Genomic DNA, 10,165 nt, shown 5'->3' with positions numbered 1-10,165 from the left:
GACTGATAGAATCCTTTTTTTTTCCTTTAACGATTCTGACGAGACAGACGTGAATGATATACTGCTTTCCCGGGAACATGCACAGATCCCGGTCATTTGCATGAAGAGAAGGCGGAGAAAAAGGGGCCAGAGGGCGGGCTGCCTCCTGAGAATTTGTAGGCGATTGTATAAACCCCCACTTCCTTCCATTCTGCTAGCAAACGTGCAATCTTTGGAAAATAAAATCAATGACCTACGCGGGGGATTAAACTACCAACGGGACATTCAAAACTGCAATATCTTATGCTTCACAGAGTTGTGGCCAAACAACGACATTACCAAAATACAGCTCTCTGGGGCGGCAGACTATGTATTTTTTGTATTTTTGTAAATAACAGCTGGTGTACGATATCTAAGGAAGTCTCTAGGTTTTGCTCGCCTGAGGTAGAGTATATCATGATAAGCTGTAGACACAGCCAAGAGCTGCCCATTGACACAAGCCTTCCAGACGAGCTAAACTACTTCTATGATCGCATCGAGGCAAATTACACTGAAACACGCATGAGAGCACCAGCTGTTCCGGAAGTCTGTGATCATGCTCTCCGCAGCCGATGTGAGTAAGGCCTTTAAACAGGTCAACATTCACAAGGCCGAAGGGCCAGACAGCCTTTAACCTAACTCTAAACGTGACCCCTTACTCTAATTGTAACCCTAACCCTAAACCCAATCCCAAAGCCTAAAATAACATTTCTCCTTGTGGGGGACTGGGAAAATGTCCCCAAATGTTTCTTGTTTTACTATCCTTGTAAAGACATCATGGTCACCACAAGGAGAGTTAAACAAAAAACACCACATACATACACCATAATCCTGCAGTGTGGATCCACACAGCTGTGGTATCACATCCTGCAGTGTGGATCCACACAGCTGTGGTATCACATCCTGCAGTGTGGATCCACACAGCTGTGGTATCACATCCGGCAGTGTGGATCCACACAGCTGTGGTATCACATCCTGCAGTGTGGATCCACACAGCTGTGGTATCACATCCGGCAGTGTGGATCCACACAGCTGTGGTATCACATCCTGCAGTGTGGATCCACACAGCTGTGGTATCACATCCTGCAGTGTGGATCCACACAGCTGTGGTATCACATCCGGCAGTGTGGATCCACACAGCTGTGGTATCACATCCTGCAGTGTGGATCCACACAGCTGTGGTATCACATCCGGCAGTGTGGATCCACACAGCTGTGGTATCACATCCGGCAGTGTGGATCCACACAGCTGTGGTATCACATCCTGCAGTGTGGATACACACAGCTGTGGTATCACATCCTGCAGTGTGGATCCACACAGCTGTGGTATCACACAGCAGCAGGTCATTCAGGGTCACAGAGCTGAGGCTGGGGATAAGGGATAGGTATGTACAGTGCCATCAGAAAGCAGGTCATTCAGGGTCACAGAGCAGAGGCTGGGGATAAGGGATAGGTGGGTACAGGGCCTTCAGAAAGTATTTACACCCCTTGACTGTTTCCACATGTTGGTGTGTTACAGACTGAATTTGAACTGGATTAAATTGAGAGTTTATTTTGTGTTACTGACACAACACACCCAATAAAGTGGAATTATGGTTTTCTAAATTATTGCAAATGAATTTTTAAAAAATCAAAAGATGAAATGCTTTGAATCAATAAGTATTGAACCCCTTTGTTATGGCAAGCCTTAATACGTTCAGGAATAAAAAATGGTGCTTAACACGTCACACTCTGTGTTCAAAAAGAGTTTTTAACATGATTTTTTGAATGGCTAGCTTGTTGAACCCTCAATTGGTCTCCTTAATTAGCATGTCTATAACTGTCGTAACTATTTCTGATATGACATTATGACACAGAGATCTCATAAGGTTGCAGATGGACAGATAGACAGTGTGGGGGCACTCCCCTCAGTTGAGCTAGCTACCTTAATAACCTCTCTGTTAGAGCTAGTTAACTTAATAACCTCTCTGTTAGAGCTAGTTAACTTAATAACCTCTCTGTTAGAGCTAGCTACCATAATAACCTCTCTGTTAGAGCTAGTTAACTTAATAACCTCTCTGTTAGAGCTAGTTAACTTAATAACCTCTCTGTTAGAGCTAGCTACCATAATAACCTCTCTGTTAGAGCTAGCTAACTTAATAACCCGTTAGAGCTAGCTACCTTAATAACCTCTCTGTTAGAGCTAGCTAACTTAACCCGTTAGAGCTAGCTACCTTAATAACCTCTGTTAGAGCTAGCTACCGTAATAACCTCTCTGTTAGAGCAAGTTAACTTAATAACCTCTCTGTTAGAGCTAGTTAACTTAATAACCTCTCTGTTAGAGCTAGTTAACTTAATAACCTCTCTGTTAGAGCTAGTTACCTTAATAACCTGTTAGAGCTAGCTACCTTAATAACCTCTCTGTTAGAGCTAGCTACCTTAATAACCTCTCTGTTAGAGCTAGTTAACTTAATATGCCCCTCTGTTAGAACTAGTTAACTTAATAAACCTAGGCCTATCGGCATAAAACTACATAATGGAGTGCAAAATTGTACACTTAAAACACTACATAAAACACTACTTAAACACTACTTAAACACTACTTAAACACTACTTGAACACTACTTAACACTACATAAAACACTACTTAAACACTACATAAAACACTACTTAAACACTACTTAAACACTACTTAAACACTACTTAACACTACATAAAACACTACTTAAACACTACTTAAACACTACTAAACCACTACTAAACACTACATAAACACTACTTAAAACTACTTAAACACTACTTAAAACACTACTAAACCACTACTTAAACACTACTAAACCACTACTTAAACACTACATAAACACTACTTAAACACTACTTAACACTACTTAACACTACATAAAACACTACTAAACCACTACTTAAACACTACATAAACACTACTTAAACACTACTTTTAACACCATGTGTAACACTGTGTAAAACACTACTAAAACACTACATTAAACACTACTAAAACACTACATAAACACTACTTGTAAACACTACATAAAACACTACCTACACTACTTAAACACTAAAGGTAAAACTAAATAAACACTAATAAATAAAAAACACTCTGTTAGATAAACACTACTTAAACACTAATAAAACACTGTTAGAGCATAAAACACTACTAAACCACTACTTAAACACTACATAAACACTACATAAAACACTACATAAACACTACTAAAACACTACTTAAACACTACTTAAACACTACATAAAACACTACATAAAACACTACTTAAACACTACTAAAACACTACATAAACACTACATAAACACTACTTAAACACTACATAAACACTACATAAACACTACTAAAACACTACATAAACACTACTTAAACACTACATAAACACTACATAAAACACTACTTAAACACTACATAAACACTACATAAACACTACATAAACACGACATAAACACTACATAAACACTACATAAACACTACATAAACACTACATAAACACTACTTAAACACTACATAAAACACTACTTAAACACTACTTAAACACTACTTAAACACTACTTAACACTACATAAAACACTACTTAAACACTACTTAAACACTACTTAATACTATATAAAACACTACATTAAACACTACTAAAACACTACATAAAACACTACTTAAACACTACTAAAACACTACTTAAACACTACATAAACACTACTAAAACACTACTTAAACACTACATAAACACGACATAAAACACTACTTAAACACTACTTAAACACTACTAAAACACTACATAAACACTACTTAAACACTACTAAAACACTACATAAACACTACATAAAATGTGTACGTCATTCAGAGAACACTTGTTACAAACTTCGTAAAGTACATGGTCCAGTGCATGTAATTTAAAACACTACGATACCCCCCCCCCTTTTGTCTCCTCGCACTACTCACGGATTACTATTGATGACGGGGGTGGAAAAATGAACATAATTCATTCAATTAACTTACTGTAAGTGGTTTATGGATGAATCTAAATCCGGTAATGACACTGCTAGATGTAACTAATTAAAGCTAGCGTTTACCTTCTGTAATGGCTTATGGTGAGCAAATAAATTCTGCACGCTAACATCATTGATTGGGCACATTACACACTCACAATATCACCCTAACACCCTACGAACGGTACTACTTTTCTATGTAGATTTATAGTTACTATTTGACCTAATAAACCTACTAGAAATATTACTGTTGCGTTAGTATAAATGTAACATGTTGTGCACATTGTTTAAACTTTTGATCAACTCTAGCCAGCCGTTACTTAGCTTATTGCTGATTTAATTCAATCTATATTAGAGTTTTCTCTCTCCCGTTCTGTAGAAGAGATGATGCATATTCATAACTACTACCATCACCATCGCCATCATGATTAAGTGATCAGGGTAATGCCAGGTAAAGGCGTTAAACTGATATTAACATTCTTAGAGATTGGTGAGCGTGTGATTGTCCTCTGGTTATTTTGCATACAACCTTGCCAAAACTTTCTGGAAATGGTGCGGGATAGATAGTTGCTTGGTTTTCAGAACATCCTCAGCACATTTAAGGAACTTGGACAAAATAACGTTATTTTCTTGGTATTTTATTACTTTAACAAAAACGTTTCCTAAAAGTTATACATTATCGTAACGTTCTAGGGAATATTCTCCAATTGGTTTGACATTTTTCTGTGGGTAATTTCAGTACTTCAACATAACGTTTCCTAGAGGTTTCCTCATGGTTCTATTTAGGGTTCTTCAAAATTCAAAAGGCACTCGCACATCTGAGCAAGATTTTTTTTTTTTGCAGGTGCATGGCAACAGTTGAACAAGATGAATGAAAAAGGAAACCGCACACTGCTCTTGATAGTATCACTGATACAATAATAAGCTTTATCGGCCTCACCGCCTTTCGTCAGAGCTTTTTTTCTTCTATTTGTTCAAAGAGCGTTTAGAAACAGATGTTCTTCTGAGAATTTCAGTACTTCAGAATAATATTTCCTACAGGTTTTCTCGTGGTTTTATTTAATGTCATGTTCTCAAATTGTTTTTTTCCCCCGAGAATATTAAACCTCTTGAAAACCTTCTGAAAACTTTGCATAAAAAAAACACAAGAACAACTTCTAAGAGTTTTATTTAAAAACGTATACCGTTCTCAGCAGCAACAAAACGCTCTCTCTCTCCTTTATCTTGTTGTGTTCTCTGAACGAGCTGAAAACTTGACTTTAAATAGAACCACGAGGAAACCTGTAGGAAACGTTATGTTGAACAACTGAATTTCCCACAGGAGACAGTTGTTTCTTAACATTTTCCAAACTATTTGACAACATTCCCAATGTCAAACCAGCCGAAGAACGTTCCTAGAATGTAACCCTGTGTGAACTTTTAGAAAAGAACAAAATAAACACTGTTGAAGTCATGAAATATCCGGAAAATGACATTATTTAATAATAAATGTGCTGAGAATGTTCCAAAGCCAAGCACCCATCCCGCACCATTCCCGGGAACATTGTCGGGAAGGTTGTATACATAATAACCATGGGACAACCACACTCTCACCAAGCACTAAGAAACATATGGTTCTCAGAACAGTATGTGCTAGCGGAGAAGTCTCTCACTTACCCGTATGTGTGGCTTATAAAACCGTATTTCAGACTCTTGTAGATGCAGAGTGGTAGACAGTAGTTAGGTCTTATCCTTATTAACGCTTGGAGAGTTTGACAGAACCAACTGACTGCATCGGTCTCTTTTGGCTTCTTATAGCGACACACATCCCCCTTTTCCTCCTCGCACAACGACCCACCCCGCCCGCCTTCCCCTCACTCACCATTCACATAGCCCGCCGCGGGGAGGGAGCGAGGCAGGTGGGGGTATGCCCTGTTACGCACAAAGTGGAGCTACCCATACACTCATTCCGTGATCAACGCTGACGCAATTTACGAGGCATGGTCTATGTCTATGTCATCTCTAGTCCTCTAGAAACAAACTAATGGGATATAAAATATATCTACAGACTGTATGTACAGTGAGGCAAAAAAGTATTTAGTCAGCCACCGATTGTGCAAGTTCTCCCACTTAAAAAGATGAGAGAGGCCTGTAATTTTCATCATAGGTGCACTTCAACTATGACAGACAAAATGAGAAAAAAAATCCAGAAAATCACATTGTAGGATTTTTAATGAATTATTTGCAAATTATGGTGGAAAATAAGTATTTGGTCAATAACAAAAGTTTATCTCAATACTTTGTTATATACCCTTTGTTGGCAATGACAGAGGTCTAACGTTTTCTGTAAGTCTTCACAAGGTTTTCACACACTGTTGCTGGTATTTTGGCCCATTCCTCCATGCAGATCTCCTCTAGAGCAGTGATGTTTTGGGGCTGTTGCTGGGCAACACGAACTCCCTCCAAAGATTTTCTATGGGGTTGAGATCTGGAGACTGGCTAGGCCACTCCAGGACCTTGAAATGCTTCTTACGAAGCCACTCCTTCGTTGCCCGGGCGATGTGTTTGGGATCATTGTCATGCTGAAAGACCCAGCCACGTTTCATCTTCAATGCCCTTGTTGATGGAAGGAGGTTTTCACTCAAAATCTCACAATACATGGCCCCATTCATTCTTTCCTTTACACGGATCAGTCGTCCTGGTCCCTTTCCACCCCCACCCCCATGCTTCACAGTAGGTATGGTGTTCTTTGGATGCAACTCAGCATTCTTTGTCCTCCAAACACGACGAGTTGAGTTTTTACCAAAAAGTTCTATTTTGGTTTCATCTGACCATATGACATTCTCCCAATCTTCTTCTGGATCATCCAAATGCTCTCTAGCAAACTTCAGACGGGCCTGGACATGTACTGGCTTAAGCAGGGGGACACGTCTGGCACTGCAGGATTTGAGTCTCTGGCGGCGTAGTGTGTTACTGATGGTAGGCTTTGTTACTTTGGTCCCAGCTCTCTGCAGGTCATTCACTAGGTCCCCCCGTGTGGTTCTGGGATTTTTGATCACCGTTCTTGTGATCATTTTGACCCCACGGGGTGAGATCTTGCGTGGAGCCCCAGATCGAGGGAGATTATTAGTGGTCTTGTATGTCTTCCATTTCCTAATAATTGCTGCCACAGTTGATTTCTTCAAACCAAGCTGCTTACCTATTGCAGATTCAGTCTTCCCAGCCTGGTGCAGGTCTACAATTTTGTTTCTGGTGTCATTTGACAGCTCTTTGGTCTTGGCCATAGTGGAGTTTGGAGTGTGACTGTTTGAGGTTGTGGACGGTGTCTTTTATACTGATAACAAGTTCAAACAGGTGCCATTAATACAGGTAACGAGTGGAGGACACAGGAGCCTCTTAAATAAGAAGTTACAGGTCTGTGAGAGCCAGAAATCTTGCTTGTTTGTAGGTGACCAAATACTTATTTTCCACCATAATTTGCAAATAAATTCATAAAAAATCCTACAATGTGATTTTCTGGATTTTTTTCTTCTAATTTTGTCTGTCATAGTTGAAGTGTACCTATGATGAAAATTACAGGCCTCTCTCATCTTTTTAAGTGGGAGAACTTGCACAATTGGGTGCTGACTAAATAGTTTTTTGCCCCACTGTATATGGTTTCCATAACTACTAAAACCACAATCTAAGGCCAAACAAAGCTAAATATATTCTGATAGATGCAAATTAGGAAGTACAACGTTAATACAATCAATCAGTGATCAATAGACGTGGTCGTGGTTTGAAAAAAAAAAATATATATATCCTTAATGCTTTGCTAGACAAAGACAATGTAGAGCCAGAAAACCAGAGTCATTTAAACTCTGGAAAGAAAAACACCACTAACTCCCCCTGAGGCACAGTGGCACCTCAGAGGACTCTGGTGCAAAAGTTGCTAAGGCACCTCGCCTCACCTCACCCGATGGGAGGGGAGAAGAGCAGAGAAGCTGTTGTTATGGTGATGAATGTTTGAATCATTAGACCTTTTTTAATTACGGAAGCTACTATTGTATGAAGTTTGATAATCACATTTTGTGGAGACTAGGGTTGATAAATTCTGGTAAAAAAAAAAGAGGCAGCCGGCAGCATACCACCCTGCATTCCACTGCTGGCTTGCTTCTGAAGCTAAGCAGGGTTGGTCCTGGTCAGTTCCTGGATGGGAGACCAGATACTGCTGGGAGAGAGCTTCCAGCGCCCACAGAGATGGCCGCCTCGCTTCGTGTTCCTAGGAAACTATGCCTTTTTTGTTTTTTTACGTGTTATTTCTTACATTGGTACCCCAGGTCATCTTAGGTTTCATTAAATACAGTCGGGGAAGACCTACTGAATATAGGAGCAACGTCAACTCACCATCAGTACGACCAGGAATATGACTTTCCCGAAGCGGATCCTGTGTTCTGCTTTTCAACCAGGACAACGGAATGGATCCCACCCAAAACAAAGACGTAGTAAAAGAGGGAAACGTAGCGGTCTTCTGGTCAGACACCGGAGACGGGCACATCGTGCACCACTCCCTAGCATACTACTCGCCAATGTCCAGTCTCTTGACAACAAGGTTGATGAAATCTGAGCATGGAGTGGCAGGGTAGCCTAGTGGTTAGAGCAATGGACTAGTAACCGGAAGGTTGCAAGTTCAAATCCCCGAGCTGACAAGGTACAAATCTGTCGTTCTGCCCCTGAACAGGCAGTTAACCCACTGTTCCTAGGCCGTCATTGAAAATAAGAATTTGTTCTTAACTGACTTGCCTAGTAAAATAAAAAAATAAATAAAAATTCAACATCAGAGACTGTAATGTTCTTTGCTTCACGGAAACATGGCTCACTCGAGAGACTCTATCAGAGTTGGTGCAGCCAGCTGGTTTCTCCACGCATCGCACCGACAGAAACAAACATCTTTCTGGTAAGAATGCCTCAAGTCCTTCTGTTCACCTGATTTAGAATTCCTCACAATCAAATGTTGTCCGCATTATCTACCAAGAGAATTCTCTTCGATTATAATCACAGCCGTATATATTCCGCCCCAAGCAGACACATCGATGGCCCTGAACAAAATTTATTTGACTCTTTGCAAACTGGAAACCACATATCCTGAGGCTGCATTCATTGTAGCTGGGGATTTTAACAAGGCTAATCTGAAAACAAGGCTCCCTAAATTGTATCAGCATATCGATTGGGCAACCAGGGCTGGTAAAACCTTGGACCATTGCTATTCTAACTTCCGCGATGCATATAAGGCCCTCGCCCGCCCTCCTTTCGGAAAAGCTGACCACGACTCCATTTTGTTGCTTCCTGCCTACGGACAGAAACTAAAACAAGAAGCTCCCGCGCTCAGGTCTGTTCAACGCTGGTCCGACCAATCTGATTCCACGCTTCAAGACTGCTTCGATCACGTGGATTGGGATACTGTATGTTCCGCAATGCGTCCAACAACACTGACGAATACGCTGATTCGGTGAGCGAGTTCATTAGAAAGTGTATTGATGATATCGTTCCCATAGCAACGATTAAAACATTCCCAAACTAGAAACCGTGGATTGATGGCAGCATTCCCCTGAAACTGAAAGCGCGAACCACTGCTTTTAACCAGGGAAAGGTGACCGGAAACATGACCGAATACAAACAGTGTAGCTATTCCCTCCGCAAGGCAATCAAACAAGCTAAGCATCAGTATAGAGACAAAGTAGAGTCACAATTCAACGGCTCAGACACAAGAGGTATGTGGCAGGGCCTACAGTCAATCACGGATTACAAAAAGAAAACCAGCCCCGTCACGGACCAGGATGTCTTGCTCCCAGGCAGACTAAATAACTTTTTTGCTCGCTTTGAGGACAATACAGTGCCACTGACACGGCCTGCAACGAAAACATGCGGTCTCTCCTTCACTGCAGCCGACGTGAGGAAAACATTTAAACGTGTTAACCCTCGCAAGGCTGCAGGCCCAGACGGCATCCCCAGCCGCGTCCTCAGAGCATGTGCAGACCAGCTGGCTGGTGTGTTTATGGACATATTCAATCAATCCTTATACCAGTCTGCTGTTCCCACATTCTTCAAGGGGGCCACCATTGTCCCTGTTCCCAAGGAAGCTAAGGTAACTGAGATAAACGACTACTGCCCCGTAGCACTCACTTCCATCATCATGAAGT

The 10,165-nt window shown here is 40.9% G+C and overlaps 1 protein-coding gene across 1 annotated transcript in view; it reads right to left on the bottom strand.

Annotated features, from left to right (window-relative positions):
• Nucleotides 1-5,823, bottom strand: part of LOC112236433 (proenkephalin-B-like) — a 20,680-nt gene extending 14,857 nt beyond the window's left edge. The window contains exon 1 of the mRNA XM_042321404.1: nucleotides 5,664-5,823. The gene's annotated coding sequence lies outside the window, so the exon portion shown is untranslated. The remainder of the gene's footprint in view (nucleotides 1-5,663) is intronic.
• Nucleotides 5,824-10,165: the final 4,342 nt, after the last annotated feature.

The sequence above is a fragment of the Oncorhynchus tshawytscha genome, linkage group LG05 (assembly GCF_018296145.1).
Source record: "Oncorhynchus tshawytscha isolate Ot180627B linkage group LG05, Otsh_v2.0, whole genome shotgun sequence".
Classification (NCBI taxonomy): Eukaryota; Metazoa; Chordata; class Actinopteri; order Salmoniformes; family Salmonidae; genus Oncorhynchus; species Oncorhynchus tshawytscha.
Note: the sequence above shows the minus strand (reverse complement) of the source record. Positions and strands in the feature narration are given on the sequence as shown.